The sequence below is a fragment of the Nipponia nippon genome, unplaced genomic scaffold (assembly GCF_047370975.1).
Source record: "Nipponia nippon isolate SJK-2023a ecotype South Korea unplaced genomic scaffold, ASM4737097v1 scaffold_6, whole genome shotgun sequence".
NCBI classification, from domain to species: Eukaryota; Metazoa; Chordata; class Aves; order Pelecaniformes; family Threskiornithidae; genus Nipponia; species Nipponia nippon.
Window position 1 is genome coordinate 72,995,439 of NW_028262380.1, and position 24,004 is coordinate 73,019,442.

At 38.8% G+C, this 24,004-nt stretch overlaps 1 long non-coding RNA gene across 7 annotated transcripts in view; it reads left to right on the plus strand.

Annotated features, from left to right (window-relative positions):
- Positions 1–5,002: 5,002 nt before the first annotated feature.
- The window catches only part of LOC148051560 (uncharacterized), a 46,870-nt gene continuing 27,868 nt past the window's right edge, over positions 5,003–24,004 (plus strand). For all 7 annotated transcript variants that reach the window (XR_015699823.1, XR_015699822.1, XR_015699821.1 and 4 more), the window contains exon 1: positions 5,003–5,147. This is a non-coding gene — a long non-coding RNA (uncharacterized LOC148051560). The remainder of the gene's footprint in view (positions 5,148–24,004) is intronic.

The window sequence follows — 24,004 nt, forward strand, 5'->3', positions numbered from 1 at the left end:
GTTTTGGAGTGATGTTCCTTGTTTTTATCATTTGATGCTATATTCATTGGTTGGCCTTGCTCTACAATATATATACATGCAGACACACGCATACATACAAGTGGAAATAAAACTGTTGGTTACAGAAGTCTGACCTTGCATTTAATGAACATGTGCAATTGTGATGAACAGCACATAGGTAGTTGGGATATGGAAGAAATGCAGAACCAGGACCCTGGAACCAGCAATACAAAGAGAATTTCTAGAAGCAAAAAGTATGTCCCACTGTCTCCCCAATTTTTGGCAAATAATTTTTGGATCAGCATCAAACTGAAGGATAAAATAGTAGTTATTTTCACTGTGAATAGTCATACATCTCAGAATAGGGAACCAAACCTCTATGCCTTGTTGTATTTTCCTTTTGTTTCCTCAGACCAAATGAATTGGATTATATTGTGGAGCAAAATGCTGGAAGTTTCCATTTTAAAAATTATGGAAAGTAAAGTAAATAGAAAGAAAGCAAGCATGTGTTCTTTTTTATTGTATTTTTATGGAGGTTATAACCACAGTTGTTTTCTTACAGCTTTAAGCTGAGTTGTTATGAGCAGTTATTCTTATGGAGTCAGTGTGGACCAGATCCAAAGTTGTTCAAGCAAATAGCGAGATTTCCAGCGATTTCAGTGTTCTTTTGATCAGGCCCTTAATCTTCTAGAAAATGGTGAGCCTAATAGGACTACTGTGTACGCGGTGCCGACGGTGTATGGAGTTCACTTTTGTGCCTAAAGGAGAAGAAGACAGAGATTTACTAACTGGCTGTCTGTAAGTATTGTTTTATTTTATTGTCATTCTATTCCCTTTCCAGCTGTTTTTGTATATAAAAAGTTCAAGTAAATCCCCTTTAAAAGGTCTCCTTTTGTGTTAAGGTACTTAAAGTTTAATGTCTTTGTGTCAAAGAGCTTTCATGAAAGAAGATTTGTCCAGGCATATCCTGTAATAAACATCTGGAAACTGCAGGGGTTGGCTAATGGTGGCTATATAGAAAAAATACAGTTTAACTACCTGGCTTTACATCAGGATTAATTTTCCTCTTTGTTTGTTTTTTTTTTTTAATCTTCTCAATTCACTTATTTATTTTGTAATCTGAATGTTTATGTCCTATCGTGGTTAAATGGTCTTAAATAGTCTTCTGGTTCGTAGGCAGTACAAAACGCCTCATCCTGGATTGATGCAGGGAGGGCTGTATGAAAGCAGATTACCTCTCTGCATGGTATTCACTGATTAAGTGTTTGAAGAGCAAAGTGGCTTGTCTTTAAAGACAACTTCCTTTAGTACAAAATATATAGGAAAATGAGTATATCTAGATTAGTCAAAAGCAAAAGCTGCCACAGAGGTAATAGGCATCTTTTATATGTGGGCCAGAATTTTAATTAGGATTAAGCAAACCAGAAAACTGGAACTTTAGCCTATCTGATATAAAACAGAAGTGAAAGCCCTTAAACAATTTGGGGCAGGGAGGGAATTTAAGGTTTTTACAACACGGAAAGGGAAAGACTGAATAGTTTCAGTAGTAATAAGGGAGACGAGGAGGAAGACGAGGAGGAATTGCAGAAAATACCATAGAAGAATAAGGAAATACGTGTTTGCAAAGGTCCCAGGGGGAAAATTAGGTAAGGAAAGTTCTAGCAAATAAGAAGTAGACTATGAAGTGGTAATCCCTCCACTACATTTATAGTCCTGTGAATGAACAAGCAAAAACATGATCCTTATTTTGGATGTGATGATGCTGAAGGGTAACAAGCAGTAATGACAAAAGTCACTGTCAAGGTTCTCGAATGACAACAGGAGGTTTTAGAAAACAATTTTAAGTGTATGACTTAATCGGTAATTCTTGGAGAATTATTATTGCTGACAGTCCAGGAACAGATTAATTGAGCGGACATGCAGAAATAAAGTTATCATCTCCCAAATTTAGCTGCACTTACCTAAAGTACAGCTTGACTCTTACAGCCAAAATGGGGCTAGGTTGGTCAGGGTGGAAGCCAGTCGAGTGAGTCAGCCCTTGGGCAGAGGCGCAAAACCTAGATTCAGTCCATTGAGCAATGGAAACAGCATTTCCACGTACCACCAGGGCCTGCTGGGGCGACAGCAAGAAGGGTGTACCAGGAGTGCTGCGCTGCCAGTAGTACAGTGGTGATGATGCTGACCGAGGACCCGGAGGAAACTGGTTCACCTCAGGACCTTGTCATCTGTCAGAACAACTCCCCTGCAATGATTTCCCACAGGTCTTTCAGCAAAAGGAAGATTTTAATTACTTCTAGGAAGAAAGAGAAAAATAAACCTGTAAATGAGCAATGCATGTGGCTACAGATGCTTGCAGGTGTTTGCTGTCAATCCCTTTGGTTGTTCAAAAAGTCCTCAGCTCCATCTGATTTTGAAGGAGGAAAAAATTTGCTTCTGAGATATTTAAAACTAATTTTGTTGTCATTTATATGGGAAGATAAATTGTGATTCTTATGAAACTATTTCATTTTAATTGTGTATTTTAAAAGAAGTTTAGTATTCAAGGATGGTCTAGATTTAGTCCTAGAAAGTTTATCTTATTGCTCTGTGTATTTCACCTGTGGATCCAATCTCGAAAAAAGCAGATTACGAAGCTGCAAGCAAAGTCTCATTGTATTTCTCTGCTGTGTTGCCTCATTTTTTTTCTGAAGAGGCCTGCCTTAAGAGACCACACTTTCTAAGCCCATAGACTGTCTGGTGTCTCAAACTGCTAATAAATGCCAACTAGTATTAATTACGGTGTTGGTGTGTGGTTCACATTAAGAACAGCAGGATTACTTTTAAACCTGGAGTGGCTGCAGTCTGTTGCAACAGTATGGGCTGACCAGAACTGTGCAGACTTTTGTATTTTGAGGTTAACCAGCACTCGCATGGTGCCTCTCCTTCCATCATCAAGCTTTTAACAAAGAGTGCAGGGAAGAGCCATGCATAGGCATCATCTAAGTTGGGGTTATGTTTACCCTGTGCGACCTGCGGGCTCATGCTTTTATCTGCATCCTGAGTCCGTAGTGGGAGAAGACTGCAGGAGACGTTAGCTCTGCCCTTCTCCCTTTCACCCAGTGTAATTTGGATGGGATTATCAGAGGGCTTGGGTGAGTTCATTGCCCTGAGCACGTGGGGAGCTGGGATCCCTTTTGTGTCCTCTCCCCCCCTCTGTTTTATTGACTTCCTCCTAAACAAAGAGGTGTTTTCTCTTTTTCCTTCCTTCCCCCCAAATGTGGTTCTGCCATCATTTTATCACGTGTGAAGGTGACTTCAGACTTACATGGTTTGGGTTTGTCTCTCTTTGCTGGCTTGACAGGTTGTGTGGAGTCTGCTTGTCCACACAAACACTTAAATTAAGTGCCCGAGGTTAGCCAGTGGGGAATATGCCTTGAACCCTCTACCGCAGACTTCCATGTGCTAGACCAGACATAATGCTCATAATGCCTCAGATTTGATAACTGTAAGTATTTTAATTGCATGGATGCATATTGCTAATGAAAGAATGTAGTAAAATTTAATGTTACTATTATAGTATGTAGTATAGATTCAGTTTTTAAATTGAAATGGTCATACGTAGGGTCAAATTCTTCAGAGAATTCCATATTTTAAATCAATTGATTCAGACAATGTTTTTCATTACTGAAAAAAAATCTAAAATACTCATTTGGAACTGGCTGAAACGAAGTTTACTTCTGGTTTTCACAGTTTCTGCAATTACGTGAAATAGTAGAGTTCAGTTTAATTGACCATGCACAATGTGTTTGCATGTTACGAATTTTAAAATCCAAGGCTTAATGTTAAAGTTAGAATTTGAAGGAGATAAGTAGACAAATACAAATTTTTTATATACACTAAGCTTTTCATTCGCTCTGATGCTGATGCTTCGATACCCTATTTAATGATAGTTAATACAGTGATACTGATTTTGTCCCTGCTGTGTTCATTATTAACCCCAGAAGGTAATGGAAATCTTATTAGACTCAGTACTGGATATTAATACTGTGCCTGACTATGGTATGAAAAAAATGAAGCGAGAGCCTGCAAACATTTGTAAGTTAATTGCCTGACTTGGAAACCACTAATGTACATGAGTAACATTTACTCACGTAGATTGTCTCAGTGAATTCAAAATCCCTCCGATGGGTGGCTGCAGAATAAGGCCATAAATCACACCTTTATGGAAAGTCTAAGAAATGTTAATGGGAAGGCACCCACAAGATACTATGGAAACTTAAGAAGTTTTCATAAACAGTATTTTAAAGGCATATATAATTAAATAAAGGTACTGGTCAATGTTTAAAAATAGAGAAGAACCAGAAGTTGAGTATACATGTATATATATGTATATATATATTTAAAAAAAAAAATCGGGAGCAGCCATCAGCTCACAGTAGTTATTTCTATTCTACGTGACAACCACAGCCACCATGTCTGCGTTCCTTCACACCTGATGCACCAAACTCAGTAGCAGAGTTACACGTGCCTCCATGTAGGTTTTTAATTTATTTTTGTGGCTGGCCAGCATTGTATTAGCATCAGTGACTGGGCAGGCACCTGAGCCGCAGAGGAGCCTGGCACCCTGCTTTCACACGGGAAGCAATGCCAGGACAAACACCGATGATGCCTGTCTTATGGCTAAGTGAAAATGCTGTGATGGCCCACCAGGGTTTCGGCTGTGCCTCATGTACATGAACGGTGTAGCAATACCTAATGGTGACAGTGACAAGCTCATGGCTGAACACAATTCCTGTCTCAGGGAAGGTGACTTTTTTTACCACCTGACTGCAGGTAAGTGATTATCATTCCCCGTTTGGGCTAGTTCATTTGGATGCCTGTAGCCAGGTGCAAAGATGCTCTCGAAGTGGGATATGCACAGCTTGAAAGTATAAAGCAATTATTTATTGATCAACACACATGAAATGTAGTTCAGCTTTAACAAGTTGTTAGGGTGCCATCCCTGATAAGGCAGCTGGGGAGGCTTTGCTGTCTGTGTAGGAATCAGTTGGGAGAGCTTGGTCTCTGTGGCTTCCTGAAGCAGGTCCTGGATGTTGCTGTCTTTCACCAGCTCCATCAGTACTGCTCACCTCATCTGATGAATCTTGCTGGCCTGGCTAGATTTACTGGTATGTTTGATTGTGTATGGGTTGTTGTTGCATTGGATTTTTTAGCATTTCATGTTGGTGGTTTTTTTTTTTTTTTTTCTGGGTAGCTGGCTGGGAGGCAAGGGCACCCTGGGGAGACAGGGGCTAACTGCACCTCAGACAGAGCTGTAGTGAGACCCAGTGCAGTGGCAGGACCCATCCCCACCAGCCTGCTGCTTGCAAGTGTCCTGTCCAGCCCATGGGTGGCCTGGACCCTATGTCAGTTGGAGGATTATCAGCCCCTGTTACGTGGACAGGCTCTTTGAGCCTAGGCCCTGTAACTGGCTCAAAGGTTGCTTGCTCTCAGCTAAAATGGTCCTTACTGCTGGCCATGTGAATTGAGCAGAAGGTGGAGGAGGAGAAAACGAGCCTTTCCAAGGGTGAGCCCCAGGGCTGACTTGAGATGCTCACTAAACCTACAGAGCTATCATGTAAAAAAGTGAGTTTTGTTATGTTGAGTCTTTTAATGTGTTTCCTTCTCCCTGCCCTGGTGATATCTCATGTAGGCTGGGGTTAGGTGAGGTCCCTCCTTGGTGCAAGTCCCTTATGCCACAGGCAAGATCTCAGTGGGTGCACAGCCACTGCAACAGGCCCTGCTCTCTGTGAGCATGAGGTCATGGGGTGCAGGAAGGCAGGTCCTGTCTCCACCATGGTGCTTGGGAAGCCCTTGCATTCAACAGGATTCAGAGAGCTTGGAAATGAGTGACTGGATCCATATATTTCCTCTAGTTGATGGTTTAGCTTGATCCATGTATTTTCTGGCTTTAGCAGATGACCAAGCATCAGAAACTGTGGCAAGATTGGCATACAGATACTTGTGGTGGGTGATGAGGATTTTGGGGCTTGACCACCAGGAGCGTCGGGGTGGGCGTGCTGCCTGGAGAGGTCAGTCTGGGGATCAGGAACCAGGCTGATAGTTTTGGAGGTAGATGTTCAGTCTGTGGACTTTGTTATAGGACTGCTCCAGGCACTGAGCAGCCAGAAAACTTTTTTAGCTGCCTCTGCAGGTGCCCAGGACTCCCAAACTATAATTTCATGACTCTTCAGCTGGCTGGAAGTATACCCACAGTGACTGGTCTATAGCCAGCAGCCTCTGGTGGCATTAGTGGCTGGCTTAGCAGGGTCAGGGACAGAGGTGAGACAGGGATTTGGGGACAGGCTTAGGGGATATAAGTTACACTGCATTTTTATGGCAAACTTGGATGATTAATTGGTTGTGTGTATTGGCTTTTTTTTTTTAATTACCTGGGCAACTATTTCTGTCTAGAAGCTTGAGTGGAGTAGGTATTGAGTTTCGCTTGAAGCGAAGTCCTCATTTTACAAGGGCACTTTAAGTACATATATCAGCTTGTTTTGAAAGCTGACATCCAAGCAGTTATGTTTTAGTTACTCATCTCTTTCTCTGGGGTTTTTGCTGGAGCTTCAACAACTGGAATATTGGGGCCCAGACAGAGATTCTCTGTTTAAAGTTTGTGGTATTGTTTCTGTGTCTTCATCAAACTTTGGGTGTTTTTCCAGACAAACTCAACAACGTGCAGGAATTTAAGATTGAAAATTTTGTTGGCAGGCCACAATGAAATTGGTGTAATGGAAATGAAAAATGTATGTAGCATTAATTTAAATGCATGCTTTCTATGCCACCCAGATAATGAGTATATTGTTTAACTTCCTTGCAAAGAATCAATTTTCCTTATTCTATTTTAAACATTCAAATTTATCTAAACTTTTTTTGAACTTTCTTCTGGGGTGGGGGGGAATATTTTTTCCCCCCTTTGAACTCTGGTCCTATTATCACTTTTACCCGTATCACATTAAACTTTCTCTGCCAGTATGAAGATAAGCTATGTATAGCACAGGTTGTAGAAGAAATTCTTCACTACTACAGGTAGAAGAGCACCTGTTTAGCCTGGGAGTTGTATATCTAGGTGTAGCTAAAGCAAAGGCTTATGACACCTACAAATTATAAGTGCATTAATCGGAATGTAATTAATGTTAGTTTGCCGTGAACCCAAATAAGAGCATGCTAAGATGGTTAACAAAAACCAGTATGTGAGTATTTTGTAGCACTGATGGCATGGCTAGATACAACGTATAACCAATGTGGCCCCCAAAGGGGCAACAAAGATGAGTGCATTTGCACGTAGAAAACATCTAAATAACAAAAAGCTGCAAGATAAATGTGCAGAGTGTCCTACCAAATGCACAGGGCTGAGTGGCAAACCCAAGATAAGCATTATTGGAAGCAGCTGAGGCCCCTTTTTTTTTGGGGGGGGGGAGCAAGTTGCACAGAAACCTCAAGGAGGAAGAAAGGCAGAGAAGAGCAGGCAAGCCTCTCTCAGCCCCGGCTTTCCAAGCTGAGAAGCTGTCAGTCAGGCCTGATCACATTCACCTCTGCAACGAAGAATTGCCATCGGCTCTGTGGTGCTGTGTGCCACTTGCAGCTGGTTTAGATAGAGGTGTGAAAGGCAGACAGTTCTGCATGAAGCAAAAATGATTAACAAGGTGTAAGGGCTAACCATTAGCATGTTGCTACCAACGAGTGAGCTCAGTACAGTTTTGTTTTAAACTTTAAAGCTGGCCTGATTTGTCAGTCTTCTACGTCTTTCCAGCATAGTGCACTCTAATTCCCTGGGTGATATATTGAGATAATATGTATTAATTTTCAGCATTGAGCTGCTTTTCTTGACTAAAGTCGCAGCCAGAAGGAGCGGAAGAAAGCTAGCATGTTTAGAGGAAGAGGTGGTTGCGCTCTCTTACTCTTTGAGGAAGAATCTGTATGACCATAAGACTATGATAGTTGGCTTTGGCTTGAAGACAGCTGTAGGTGGGGAAAAGTAAGAGAAAGGTCTGAGGATTGACTGTCCCATTAAGGGCAAGTGCTTCAGTGTTGTGATTTAAAACTCATACCTGCCGCTGCTCTCTCAAAACTGAGGCAGGGCTTTGAAGTGGACTACATGTGTTTAGCCAGAAGTCAGGGAAGGGCTAATTGCCAACAGAGAAGGTGGTCTGCCTTGGGAGGGGTGTCATTTACAATGATGTTCACACTGATGGAAGTTAGTGGTGTAAGCTGCTGGTGCAACTGGTTTTGCTGTGCTTAGTGTTTCGTTTGTGATGATCAGCCCCTTGCTAGGGAGTAGGGAGTCTCGGACCTTGGTCTATAAAATGTTGGATTAGCCTTCAGAAAGGTGGTTGCTCACAGATTGTTCTGCTTTCAAACAGTTAATATACAACTGGGGTGCTCACATTAATGGCTGTTATCTTTCATGCCAAGTGACTGAATTATTGGCTGGGAATGTTACGTGCTCGCATAGAGGGAAGCTTTGTGCAATGAAAATGCAGGTGTCCTTTATCTCCTTTAAGGATGTGATTGCATTTAAAAAAAAATCGTCTGTTACAAATAGAATATGGAGCAGTAACCCTTGCTCCTAAGTGTAGGCAGTAATCTAATTTGAGCTGTAGAAACTGACTTCTTGAGCATTTGGTGAAACTTCTAATCCTTCTGGAGAAATAATTGTGTGTTAATTAAGAGCCAGAATTCCACGAGGCTTATTAGCTGTCTAGCTGGATCTGAGAAGCAGAAGGTTGAACAGAGTTTAACTAAAATTTAGAACTGTTAATTAGTCTCCTTTCTTCCTGGTCTCCTTTCTATTTTCTTGTTTTTGGTTTGTGTAGCACACTTTGAATGACCCGTGAGAAACTACTGTGCTTCTGACATGATAGCTCCCAGTTGTAAATGCTGTACTTTACTAGCTGTGAAAGAATAAAGCTTTAAAAGAGCTTGGCTTCCCTTAGCTGCAAGCTAGCTTGTTATGGAAGAAGAAATGACAGAAAGTGGAAAAAGCAGGCTAGCTAATCTTGTTAAATTGGCTGAATAATGTTGCATTCAAGATTCGTGGACTCCATGCTGGAACACACAGATGCTTTAATAAACTTTAGATGACCTGTCTTAGTTTAGCACTTTTTACAAGGTTCGGAAAATGTTTGATAGGCGTACGGAAACCTAAACATGAAACTGGCTTCCTTATAGACCCCCATTTTGTAGTTACGAATGTGGGAATTTGCGAACATGCGAAGGTTGTACTTTACTGATGTGTTCCTGGGTGAGATTGGGGAGGGGAAAGTAGACCTCGAAACCTGTTTTAGTATCTTTGAAAGTTTGTTAAGCAGCACGCAGAGAGATGTGAACTGTTTCCTGAGTTTTTCACTTAGATATTATGATTAAGTTTACCTTTTGGAGGGGGGGACGAGGGGGATGCTAGCGTGCAGTACAAAACTCCCTGGGATTCTGGTATGATGTGAGGCAAGCTGAGCAAAACAGCTGCTATTTCAGCTCTATAGCCCCTGTACCCCCCAGTGAAATAATTTTGGGCCTGCTGAGTAGGAACGGTTTAAAGCTCTATTGTAAAAGACACAAGAATTCTATTCATTAATTAGACTTGTCAGTCTGCTTTGTATTTCCAACAAGGAATACCGTTTCATTCCAGGGGTGTAGTTAAGCCCTTAAGCTAATTTGACTTCCGGCTTGGGTCCTCTTATATTTAATGCCTCACCTTTAGATGTTTTGTTGTTCTAATCATGGAAATGTTTATATTTTCCTTTCAGTTTATAGTATGTCTCAACTAAGACATTTGCATTAATATAAATGCATCTGCCTAATACAGATGCACTACAAAACAGAATATGTATCAGAATGACTAATCCTGGTAATTTAACTGTTTTCACACCCATGTGGTGTGCCTGTATTTTAGTTCACAACTTTGGCAGAGCGGGGGAGAGGGCCAAGTGGGAAAGGGAAGTGGATTAAATGTGGTATACATAGCCCTTGAATTATGAATGGAAAAAACTGCTTGGATCTGTAAAAATGTCCTTATTGTGCAGATTAGAGTAGTTGTGTAGTGTGACTGTCATACTTGTACAGTCCTATTGTTCCAAGCATTTGGGGGTGATGTGTGGTTTTCTTTTTTCCTTCCATATCTCTAGTTATTTTCCCACTCTTTTAAAATATATATTTACTTTTTATTAAGGGTAGCCTAAGTATAACTCTTAAAGCTAAATTTGAGGAGCACCTGAAAAAATAGGGTGCATGAATATAATTGTGAGAGTCTAGGTATGCATGAATAAAATCCAAAAGCTCTGTTACAGTGGGTACTTATTGTGTAGCTCTTTTGGCAGAGTTTGAATTATTCTGGTACTAAGTCTCAGGTTGGTTTCTTGTTACTACACTAGCTTTTCTGTCAAGTATACTGCACAGTGTTCTGATCTGACAGCATCTTGGCAAGAGTCGCTTGCTTGGAACTATACTAAATACTTCTAATTTAATTTTAAAGTTAAAGGCTTGTTTTATGAAGGGTTGTTCCCAGCCATACACAGATAAGGCTCTAAACTGTGTGGTTTTGGACAACTAAATCCTCTTGACTTTGGTAGGGTAAGAAAAACTACCTTTTAAAAAACATTAGTGGATTTATAATTCCAGTTGTCTTTAAGTGACTGTGATTTGGAGAACACAGTATCTGGATGGGAAGAGCTCACATCTTAAGGCAGCTCATGTAACCCTGTTTGCTTGAGGAACATCTCTGCATGTATGCCCTTACTATGCTACTTACTTTGTAGGATTTTTTTTACTAACTTTCTGTTCTGATTTACCCTCAGACACTGATATTGACCTTGCTGATGCTTGTTGCCTCTTGATCTGTAGAGTCTCTCTGTGTTGTTGGAATGTCCTGGGTATAATTTGTTCCCGTTTCCCAGTTAGACTCCTTCATACAAAACATAACTGCAAGTAAAGGTACTGCATTGTCCTCACAGCAGCAGTTCAAGATAACATGTGTAGGGACCATATAGACTGACAAAAGTAGTTTTAAGATTATAGAAGTGTCAACAAATAAAGCTGCACAGAATTTTAATATTTTGAAGAAATACCTTTATAGTGGTACCAGTTGAGGTGTAAACTAGGTCCTGTCAGGAAGCAGCTGGTTACTTTAAAAGCTGACAACAAAAGATTATTTTAACATTGAAGGGGGAAAAAAATAATCCTCTTTTTGAGAAATATACTAATAGCATGAATACATGATATAGTAGAGCACCATTTAGAATATTTACGGTTACTTACCAGAAGATAACAGAAAATATATGCCTGCCTACTAGGAGATATACAAATACAAACCTAAATTACATGCAGCTATATTGTAAAATCTCTGGGATAACCTGGAGAAAGACAAAGTAGATAAGTGTTCCTTTGTTCTGTTATTTTAGTCCCCTGTGTTGCAGGATAAGCAAGGCAACACTCCTTGGTGATAGCTGGTGGACTTGGTGGACAGCTATAGAAAACCATGGACATCTACATAGATGGAGATTCTGCTTCTATAATCAACTCTGTATCCCAGGTTCAGCTTCTTTTGGTGATCTGGAAGGAACGATATGAAAAGGACACTATAAAACTAAACTCTGTTCACTTCTCTAACTTACAGTGGGTAGAGGAATATGAGACTTGCTGTCCATACCCAGCATATCCACTTTTTTTACCATAGTTAATTAAAAGTGTGCCTTCAAAGAAGGTATTAACACAAGAATCTAGATCAACTGTGACTGTCCTATTCAAAACCATGCCAAAGACACTGTGACCTTATTTTTCTGCTCTTGGTGTGTTATTAATTTGCTTGGGGTTGTACCCTGTAATTCCCTGTGCTGAAGCAAGCTGAATTTCTGAATCTTTCCTGGCAAATTGAAGGTGCCCTTTTAGGATGTAAGGTAAGGACTGAATATGTCCACTTTACAGGCAGAAAAGAGGAATACTTTAAGTTTTATGAGGTGGCTTTTAAGTTTGGATTGCAGTAGTACCTAAATAAGAAACCCATGTACATCTGAAGTAATGGCATCAGCTTTCTCAGTGTGGGACAAAACAATGGTGGGCCCCTCTCTGTCCTCCAGGGAGTATCTTGGAGGTGAAATCTGTGTGCCAAAAGAGGGAGATTAGCACATGGAAGGACACCTTTGTGTATAGCTCTGTGGGGTATAATCCAAATTGTAAATCCTCCTTCTGAAAAGAAAGCAGACAAATCATTACAGGTTTGTGGTATTAGGAATAAATGAACCTGTATGACCTAACCCTTTTTTAACTCTTGCAAGCTGAAGTCAAATGAATTCTAAAACTGGAAATCCTGTTAAGCTGTTTGCCTTCTAATGGTAAAATGGCTTAAAGGCTTTAGAAAAATCAGGAATTTGAAGTATAAGTCACCAGTGTCTTACACTGTAGTTGAAAAATGCTATATCTCCATCCCAGTTCAGATCAGATCTGACAGATATGTTTAGCCTTTGTGCCTTAATGCTACTGCATATGCATGTGTATATAATATTCAAAATAACTGTTCAATGGAAATTGAATTTCACTTAATATCTGCATTAAAATCAGGGATTCATGAGGGATAAATTGTTCACCTTTCTTTCCTGACCTAGGAGATGAACAGAAGAAAGCCAGTGATGATATGTTGTCAAGGTAAAATGACATTGTTTAGAAAAAGGAAATATTTGGAGTTCCTGTTTCAATGAATAACATCACTGGGACGTTCACCCCATCAGGCAGCTCTGGAAAACAAGCTTTCAGAAGGTCACCAGCTCGAGCTTGTAACCTTGCTGCCATTTGTCTGGTAGGATCTCTCTTCATTGCAAACCTGAATGCGTTTATTAGGGTTGCAATGAGAGAGTCTGAAGAGAATATTAAAATAGTCGCTATTGTGCCAGGAAGAAAATATTTGTTTCTACAAGTAGCGGAGCCCACAGAGCTGTTGAAATAAAAGGTCATTTTCAGACAGTGGAACTAAATAGGATGTTCTTGTGAAAGAAAAGAGTGGAGATGTGAAGAGGGGAAAAATGAAAATTGTTTGTTACTCCCACAAAGAACCAAAACAAAACGTTTAGATGTTCACTTTCTAAAATGCTTGTTTTATTTTTTTAAACCTGTAGTGACTAAATACTATGTTCAAATGATCCTTCAGACAGACACAAGTTCCTTTTTCAGATGCAGTGAGATTGGAGAAAGAGGCAGGATAAATGTAAATACTCTGCTTTAACCATCAAGTTGATATGGAGTTTACTAAGACTATTTTTGATTGTGAGGGTCTCTTTGAATTGGGGAAGATAAGACACCCCACTTGCACTCTGTTTTAGGACTGGAACTTAAAACTCTAGTGGAGAAAACAGGTATAACGGTTGTGCCCAATTTGCTTTAATAGGACTCAAGTTGCAGAAGTCTGGTCTTACGCTGTCAGTGGCAGGAAAAGTCTCAAAGACATTCTTTTGAAAAGATGAAGTTGCCAAGGAGGAAATAAAGGTTGTGTTCTCCTTTTCATTTACTTATCTGTTCACATCTATTTATATATTATTTCTAAGAGTGCAGGAAAAGAAGTTCTCTAGCTAAAAACTGTGGATTATAAATTGATCCCTTCAAAGTAAAAGGAGAGAAAAAATGGGTGCCCTCCTTTATCCCCATATAGAGGTATGATGGTGTATTATCTGACAGAAACAACCCTGCTTCTAAAGAGAACATCTTGCATGTTTATTCTCCTAGAAAACCTTTGAGACTTAATTTCATGTGATCTGCTCTTAAGCAGTGAACAAGGCAGAAACCTGCTAGGAAACTAAACCAAAGCAATTTTTTTCTGAAATGTGCCCTAAGCTGGATCCCAATTTAAAGTTCAACAAAGAGAGAAGGACTAAGCGCTGTTCTTGTATGTGTTGCTGCTTTCTATTCAGACAACAACAGTTTAGGCCCATTAGACAAGTTTTCTGTTCTGAAGCATGGTTCCTGCCCCACAAAGGTGTTAAGATAGTGAAATTGGCAGTTAGGCATTCAGATCTTCCTCTGAAAAACTTAGTGCTACACAGTGTTAGGGGCTATGTTGACATGTAGATATATTCAAAAGAACATGGACAAACATCAACAGTTAGACTGTTGGTTTCATTGCATTAATAGCACCTGCAGAAAAAAAATCAGTGAAATCAAGATGCATGCTAGCTGAATCACTTCATATCTTTATCTGCAGATGAACAACCTGCCATTGTTTATATGTAGTTCCTAGACTTAGTTCCACTAGAGGTATTGATACTCTTAGAAAGTGGTATACCAAGGACCTTGTCATCTTGAAACAGTTTACCTTTATGCTTGGGTTGGGTTTTATAATGGTAAATGCGATTGCTTCGGGTGAGAGAGATGAGGCTGGAGTTGCATGAACGATGCTGGGAAGGGTGGGCTCTGAAGGTGCTTCCTCCGCTTCCATGGATACGTGTCACGCAGAATTAGGCAGTCTCACCCACACTCTGTGGAAGATCATCAGCAAGCTTCAGTTTTTTCTTTGAAATGTAAATGATCAGTGTCTCAACCACTTGAATACTAAACCCAGTGGATCAGAGCGAGTGTAATGCTAGATTCTCTTTAACCTGTTGTCTGAAGAGTGCTGTTTTGTTTTATTTTTCCACCATATACTACTCCTTTTTCTGCTACGTCTTGATTTATCCTTTCTAAACTTATGTCGGTAAAACCTGACAGCCCTGAAAAAGCTTTTATTTGTTAGTAGGTTTTTGTGGGCACATTATACTTAAAGGTCACTCAAACACAGATTTGCTGTTTTGCATTTGAGCTTGATGCTGTGTTTGTTCCAGATTTTTATGTAAATGGCGTTAGGATAGTATATTTATTACCAGTGAAAAGACAGCACAATCAATTTAAAAAAGCAAATGGTGCTGTACTAGATCACACGCTTTCATGGCTAAAAATAGCAAGTCAAATGCTGGGAGTTGCTGAATGCTTTCAATCCTTGCTCTGAGGTAGAATTTCAAATTAGGAGTATTTCCTAATATTAGGTCCTTCATTTAACAAACTTCTTAAGTGTATCTTTCTGGGGTTAAGTCTATTGTTATATGGTAACACAGTTAAATTGCAATTCTCTATAGACATATTGGCTGAATATTTCTGAAATTGGCAATGTATTTCAGGGAAGATTGCAAGGTAAGATGGCAGGAGCTCTTTTCCTTCCCCCCCCCGCCCTGAACTGTGTGTTTGTAACACCTGCTGAGACAAATGGGATCTGTAGGTCCCTAATAGCCTTTAAACTCTAATCTTTTGGTAGGTAAGGAACCAGCTGGCTAATCTAAAGACATTCTAGAACAAATAATGCTTTTTTCCTGTGTATTAGCAGCAACCTTTATAGAGGTTGCATACATACTTTCTCTTAAAGGTTATTGTGCTAATTTAATTTTTAGATTATTTTTCTCATACTGTAAACATACATAATAATCCAATTTGTTTTCTTTATTCTAAAAATACTGAAATACTAACCACAGTATAAAAAGTAGAAAATATATTACTTCCATCGGCTCTTAATCCTGTCTGTTAAATCAAATGGTAATGACAATGGATCTTAAGTTACCCATGCCAGCTTTTCTTGTCTGTATACTCCTAATAGGAAAAGACAGTGGAAGCAGACCTAGTATTGCCTTGGAAGTAGAAGAACTGTAGGTGCTTGGGAGGGAGTGCTTAAACTGATCTTTTTTTCCTTAAATTAAGGCTATTTTCCTTTTTTCAGGCCTTCCTTTTTAAAATGGGCTGTGTTATCAGTAATGGGAATCTTAACTGAGTATTCCTTTTTGTGCCTGGATAACTTTTAGCATGCCATAATATTGGCTATATTGTTCTGGAGGCTGTTCTGACCTGAAGTCTTAAGTAAAATAACTTCTTACATAAGGCAAAAATCCTTCATATGTACCATAGTTGTCCTTGGATTTCTATGTACCTTACAACTCTTGCTAGTGTAATATTTTCTTTCCTTCTGTCATTTTCATGGAGTTTTGTGAAGTTACAGCCCACAAACTGAGGTGTGGTGTTTTTTTTTTTAATTTTAAGTCTATGAAAGCAAGCTCATGAAATGACTGCACAGGTCTGGACACGCAGGCCTTTCTTGTTTGGCCCCCATAGTCTCCATCCTGGGTCACTTACTTGCCACTTGCCGCAGTACAGCTTTTCTGGAATTGTCCCTTAACTTATCCCCCTATATTGTGGGGCAATTGGAAACTCCCTTGTGCAAGGTTACGGGTCTATACCTGCGCGGTTACCAAAGAACAGCTAGCAAAGGCAGAAGTTGTTCCCTTATGCTACCTGCCATGGTCCCTTCAGCCTGGGGACCTTCCAGGAGTTAAACAAGATATTGAACCTTCAGAATGAACTCTTCTTTTTCTTTGAAGATTAGTAACTTTCGGATTACAACTGTGTTTGAAATTCTGAATTTTTCCAGCCATAATAAAAAGAAACACTTTTGGATCTAATGAAAGTGTTGCTCACTCTTCTAGTGATTTTGGTGGAGTACAGACATGCTCAATCTTCCCTTTTCTGTTAATATTCAGTGATGCCTTTTCAGGAAACTTGTCCAGTCTCTCTTGCTCATCTTCTGTTCACATATTAGTCTGAAACTTGCTTAACAATTCTAAGAAAACAATGAAGGAAAGCAAAGCATAACATTATGGTGTTTAACTGTGATAGCAAACGCAAATCCTCAAGAATATTCACATGCAGAAGACTTAGTCCCATTTCCATCTGATGTTAGTGCGTTGCTTTTTTTCTAAATTTGACAGTGTGTTTCTTCTGAGAAGAACAGAACTAGTACAAGGAGTGGGTATTTCTTTGGCAAAATAAGTTTGGAATGAGAATCTTATTTAAAATAACAGCAAGCACTCCAGTAGCGAAATTGGGATGTGGAACTCTGATGGTGCCAGTTAAACAAGAGATTGTTTTCCTTAATTTTTTTTAAACCAACAGCACAATAGTGTCTCCTATTGATTTGTAGTCTGGTGCCAGACATTATTACTGCTAAAATATGGTCCATGTAAAAATCAATGCATGCATACTATAGTACATTAATTACTGTATGTTTTTTGTTTACCAACTAGGTACTTACTGATTCTATATTAGGTCTTCAAATGATAAAAATCTAATGAGCCTTCCCTCTATAATCTGTTATACAACATTACTGTAGATGTAGAACTGATTTGCTGACAAACTTCAAACTTTATGGCAAGTTATGCTGTAATAGTTTCTTCCCAGTTTTTGAAATTATTCAGCTTCTTCAAAGACTGTAAAATGTATCCTAGAAAAGAATCACTACAGGATTAGATGAGTAAGTGGAATGTGCATGTACCTGAAATGAGGAGCTATGAAAAATTTTCATTAAAAAATACATTTCTTTGTATATTAAACTGTACATCATGTGCTTTGCTTTCTCTCTATTCATACTCTATTATTAACACCACCAGAAAGGAGTAGACAGATACACAATTTACCATTTTTGGTTTTAAGGGAATGGCCTTCTATTACAGAGTTCTCTTTGCAGAAATCGTCTTGCATTAAGGCTTGTTTTTGTACATAAGTGTGTAATATTTTTGAAGCACTTAGTACTATTTCAAATGGGCATAAAAAGCAGTTCATGAATGTACACAAACCAAAAACATGTATTACAGAAACAAAATCCCTTGCTATCCTGTAAGGAGCTGCCCTCTCTTAAGAGCGTGTGTTGCTTAGGATTACAGCTGGAGTTAAAACAACTAATCAAAACGCATTTCCCTTTCTCTAAAGTAGATGAAGGTGATTTTGACTTGGAAATAATTGTAATTTAAAAACACTCTACTGCACTGTCCCTAAACCTGATGTGTTTAACCTTGTTGAGCACTTATTTTCCTGACTTGCGTGCTTTGAAGCTCAACTTCTACATCTTTAAACTTGTTTAGCCTAACTATTTGAGAATCTAGCTCCCTCAATGTTTTACTGTGATATGAAAATGGTTTGAAGGATGCAGTAAGCAGTTCATAATGTTCTTTGCGTGCACTGATGTAGTTACTATTCTTGAACTAGATATAGACAACATTTTGCGAAACCTCACTAGAGGAGGATATTTACTATGTTACATTCTATGTAAGACATCTGAGGAGTAGAAAATGTGGATTTTGGCTTAAGGAGTTTCACAGCTGTGTGTTTTACATTATCCAAATATACAGCCCCTCCAATGTACTCAGTGTAATGTGATGAAGACACTTGGTATCAACACTTCATGTTGTCTGAATGAGTATTTCTATTGCTGAGCTACTGCTATACCCATTACTTTTTATCTTTCTGGTCCAGCTGACCTTGTTGGGGTTATATTTGTACTGGATTTTGCTTGTGTCTTCCACTAATTAATGTATTAATGTTAACAGAAGTATGTTTTATTTTTGGGGTTTTTTTTGAGTCTTGTCATGATTCAAAGGTATGCACTGGAAAGCTGAGGGTTTGAGTCCCTTGGTCAAAGAACAACATGTGATGCTTAGAAGAAAACTTCCGATTAGTTTTAAAAAAAGGAAAAATTATATTTCCAATCATCTGCCCTCAAGGGGTAATTCTGTAGTCTGGATCTTGAGAAGATGGAGGCATTTCTTCACCCCCTGGTCGAGTATCTAGGTGTCCTTCATGGGAGAGGCAAAAATCTCAGACATACCCAACTAGAAATGCAATAGGGTTATCTCTGGATAGGTACCTAACTGGTGGGGCTTGATAAATTTATCATTCCTCTTTAGGTACCTACTCTATTGCATATCTAATAAATATATAATATCTGTATACAGAGTCTAGGTTGATGATAAGACAAAAACACCTATGCTTTTTGCCTCTAAGGTAACAATACAAGACAAATAGTAGTGTAGTTGGTGGCAGATTCACTTGACTTTTTTTTTACAAAGTGTTCTGTTTTTTTGCCACTGTCTATAACTAAAATTCCTTGCACTTGAAAGATCAGTGTGTTATTAGTCAAGCCTTTAGCAGGTTACATTGTTTGTTTGGTTTTCATGCTAAGTTTAGAAAGAAGAGAGATGCAGTTTCTAATTAGGAAGACTGACCTAAATGGCACTGACTAAGACGTAGGTACGGTGTACGTGATTCATCAACATATTATAGTGGAAGCCTAAAACCAGAGTAATGTGATAATGGACTCTGCCCTTAATGTATAAGCATTATTAAGTGGAAAGCATGTCCAAACTTGCTAAGATAGGTACACATTTTACCATGAATATTCATTATAGCTATTGCCTTAATTCAGGCAAAGCCTAACTTGGAGGTACAGCTTTCTAGAGAAATAGCTCTGAGGGTATAGGCCAGGGAGTTATTGGAGGTAAAATAGATAGAAAGGCTGAATACTGCTCACCTTAGAGGCTGTGAAGGAAGATTCAATGAAAGCATTATCTGGGCTTCCTGTATAAAACTTACAGTCCCCTATTGCAAATTCCATGTGTGTTCTTAAGCGGCTCCCAGTACTCTGTATGTGATATCTACAGTGTAAGTATTGAATCTCCCAGCATGCCTGGGAGAGAAGAAAAGGATAAAATAGCAAGGCCTAGCATGCTCCTCTCTTGCTTCTGTCAAGAGGGGATCACATGTCATTTAAAGATATCTAGAGCACTACAAATGCTAATCTGAACTAATTCTGTGGTGGAAACATCAACCAGGTCCAATACGCCAAAATAAATCTTGCAAATGTATCATAAGGAAATCCTAAATTGATGCTTCTCCAAATGGTGTGACTATTTCCAGTAAGATGTGCAATATGACACAGACATTGACAAACCCTTTCATACTACTGAAATCTGTAACTGTTTACGATTTTTTTTTTCTTCTAGAGATACCTGTACTTCTGTATACATCCTCTCAAAGTCAGTGGCATGCTCAGTAATGCCTTTGGTGCAAGCAACTTGTTAGTATCTTCCAACAAAAAACGTTGTCCTTTGAAACAAATCTTCGTGCTTAGAACTGATTTCATGGCTGGGTGATGACCAATTACGTCCCCAAATTAGATGTGTAACTAATGTGTTGTCTTATAATGTAGAAGCAGCAAGCATATTTTTTGAGGAGTAAAATTCAAACGACTTTCCCTGTATTTCAGTCCTTCATCTATAAAGTAATCAGAATTAATTAGCAATGAGTATGTTCTATGGAAGGCTCTCTGGGCCTAAAATCTTTCTGTCCCTACCAAGGAAGCATCGCATGAACAGTTTTCTTCACACAAGGCTTTGAGTTTGGTCTTGGTAAAAAGGACAGGACCTTCATTCCCTCTTCATAAAACTAGTCTGTCATTAAGTCACACAAGAAAAGAACTCGTACTCTGAAAAACTCTTTAAAAAGAAAATCAAAAGATGAGCAGGAATTGGTTAAAGACATGACACTAGTCCTTTCTTATTAGGCATGTAATGAGATGAAACTGCTCTATGAAAAGTGGTAAAGAGGGGAAGAGGCTTTAAAGTACAAGATTTTAAAAATGTCATAATTTCTGGATTATTTTTTTAGTCCACAGCTGATACTGTCAAATATATTTCCATACAAAGATGACTAGAAACTCAATTGAAATTTAAATAGAATGTTTTTTTCAAGATAACGTGCCTTGAAAGGCTGAGTTTTTAAAAACAACAGATTTTACAAAACCAGTTTAAGAAAGTTTTGCAGGTGAAATAATTTTCTATCCTTCACATAATAGGAGAAACGTGGGAGGAGTTGTGATCATTTGAATCGTGATTTTTCTGCAGTGTAGTTGCATGTCCTCATGACAAGATCATGGATCCAGAATATAAAATTATAGATTAGTTATGCATATTTGAAAAGTGTTTAAAAGACTTGCTAAGCTCTAAATTGTGGTGGAGTTGTTTCAATAATAATTCAGAATTAATTTACAGAGCTTATGAAAGCTAAAGTTGACACAGAGGCCACAATGACAGTGTGCAGATATCTGCAGATACCACATTATAGGGCATGTTCATTTGGAAGGCTTCTAGTTTTGACAGTGGATTTAGAGTTCGAATCTACTTTTTCTAGTGCTTTCCCAGGGGTGTGTTTGTTCATATTTATTTCAAATAAATATAGCCACTAAATAGAGATGAACTTAACCTAGGAGTAAAACTGAAATTGTGTTCTTTTTCTATCAATGGCAGACAACAATCTTTTTTTTTCAGAGGAGAATGAATTTGAAGACATTTTTAGTATCTGATAAGAATATAGTTTTGTGAATGGTATTAATCCCCCAAAAGGGAGGTAACTATTCAATATTTGTCTTTTGAATCCATAAAGACTCTGAGTTTTGAATGATGGCTCATATTGATTGCATTAAACTGAATAAAATTACATCCTCAGTATTGTGTCTATCTCCTCCCTCTACCTTTCACTGATTGTACAAATTTCAATTAAGTTGGAGGCTGTCAGAATATTTTGTAAGCTTCCATTTAAGGAACAGTAGATATTGCCATAGTGAACTGGGCTATTACTTGTTGGTGAGGAAAGAAATTGTTAACCTGTGAAGAGAGTTGTTTTGAATGTGTGATTTAAGTAAAACAGTCATTGCCAAGCCATACTACAGACATTCACAACTGTTTAATTCTTATTATCTTTGCTTTCTAATTCACCTTCTTCTCTTTTAAATTGCAGTTCAAACGTTTGGAGATCTGAACATATAATTAGATTTCACTCACCAAAGAAAGTGCATTATTCTTCCCGTCTGTAGGTTCTCTGTGGGACTATATTGTAAATTCTATAATGGACTATAAAACAGACCATTACATAATTGTACATATAATTTAGCCTAAAATCTGTAGGCTGTCAGATAATGCCAACATGCCCACAGCCTCCACTAGCTAGATCAGGCTGAACTCTGGAATGACTGCATAGACCATGTAGTCACACCTGAGATAGCATTGAAGGGGTGTAGACGATGGCTACAAGGAAAAAAAAAATTGGAAAAAAGGGTTTGACAAACTAATGCATAGGCTTTTGTGTTCCTTCCTTGTTAAACTTTTCCCAAGTTAAAAATTATCCATTTGCTTTACCCCCAATCTCTTCCTCCCATATGATCTTTTGCCTTCCCCCCCCCCCCCCCCCCGCCAACAACACTGCTTCTGATATCACTTGATCAACAGACTTTTGGAAGTGTTTTGTAATTGTGGTCCACTTTGTCTACTGCATTAATGACTTCACTATTAATGAAATGGTGGGGGGAGTATCGGGGGGAGTTCTTGCAGGAATGTGGGTTATTCCAATAGACATCTATGCATATTGAAATAATAAAACATCTGGGAAGTTTCAATTTTATCTGGCATTTCAGAATTGATTGATGTTTATACTCTGTTACTTGCTTGGAAGATGAAAGAGAACTCTATTTCTAATGGGATAGATCTTTTTGTGGTTAATTAAAACAGAATAATTGAGTTCAGTTGATATGAAACGGTTCAGTTGATATGAAACGGTTCAGTTTAGTTGATGATCTGAACAGCTAATTCAGGGTTTTATCATCTGATACTTAAAGTTGTAAGAAAACAGCAAACAAACAAAAATTGCCAGGTCAAAAAACATGTGAAAATATAGGTATAAGCACTGAAGTACTAGATATAAGCAAATACTTCTGAATCCTCAGAGGACTCCCTAGAAGAAGCATGCTACAGAACCTCTTGTGTTTTATATGTGCTGGGGCGAGGATTACTTCTACTTCTTGTCTCTATTTACAAGATTTTATACTATTTCTCCATGTTTTTGTTTGTTTTATTGTGTCCCCCCCCCCCCCCCCCCCGTTCTCCCCATGGCTAACATGTTTATTGCTCGCTGTGTTGGCAAATAACCGCTCAGCGGGCAAATGCCTAATGCAAGAATGTGGCAGAAGTTCAGGTCAGTGACTCAGGACTCCACAGGAAAGCATTTTGTCTGCTGTCACTGCTCAGTGACAATTGATAGGCTGCTTCAGAGATGAATTGTGCATTCCTGTATCGTTGCTGGACGATGGAGGGTTTGGTTTCAATGCGTTTCTGTTGCTGTGTGAGAATGATGGTCTGTAACTCTTAGCGTAATAAGAAAATAAGGATTTCCTCAGTAAGTCTCTTACTACCTAGGGTAGATGCTGTGTAGCTCTCATTTCACGTTTGAAAGATGAACGCTCAGGGTTCATGGAAATCTAAAATAACAACAAGCTGCAGATTAAGAGCATGTGTGGGATGTGTAGTTTTTTTTGACCTCCCCATTGCACTCTTTTTGATTGAGGACAGATAAGATTAAGTGACCTGTGAGGGACAGAGCAGTAAATGTCATTTACACCTTCTGCTGAGGCTGAAGGATGCCTGTTTGATCACTTCAGGAGAAGAGATTGGAGGAGACAGACTTTCCCAGGTTGGGGTGAAGTCATTCACTGTCTTGCATCTACATTTTGCTATAGCGATTCCACTGGAACTTAAAATGAGGTAATGGAGGAGCAAGTTAACCTGTATTTGTATTGGATTTATGTATTTAGCACAGTAATATGTACCTCAAAAGATCACTGTCCTTTTATGGAGTATGTCTTGCTATGAATAATTAGTATTATCAATGCCAGGATTTTGTTTATTAATACAAGTTTGTTGTGTTTGGTCATTGAGACATGAAATATTTCCGAACTTGTGCTGTCTTTGGATTTATCTCTGTTCTCGAATTACATGCTTTTTCCAGTTGTGCCTCAGGCTTGCTGGGTTAAATGATGTCTGAGGAAGGCTTTAGCATTCACTGCTTGACTGTTTTATGTGGAATTAAATGTGCTTAATGGTACAGTATTATGGGTAGTGATGAACAAAATATAACTGCAGTGTACAACACTGATTAAATTACTGTGTTTTTCTTAAGCTAGACTTCTACATCAAGATTTATAAGTTGATTGATGTTAGTCATGCATGAAAGCCTGTCTGGATTACACTCTCAAAGCTGCTATAGGTTATACTTAGAGAATTCTGATACATAAATAATCCAGGGTGTGATGTTTGAGGTCTTCTTCAGT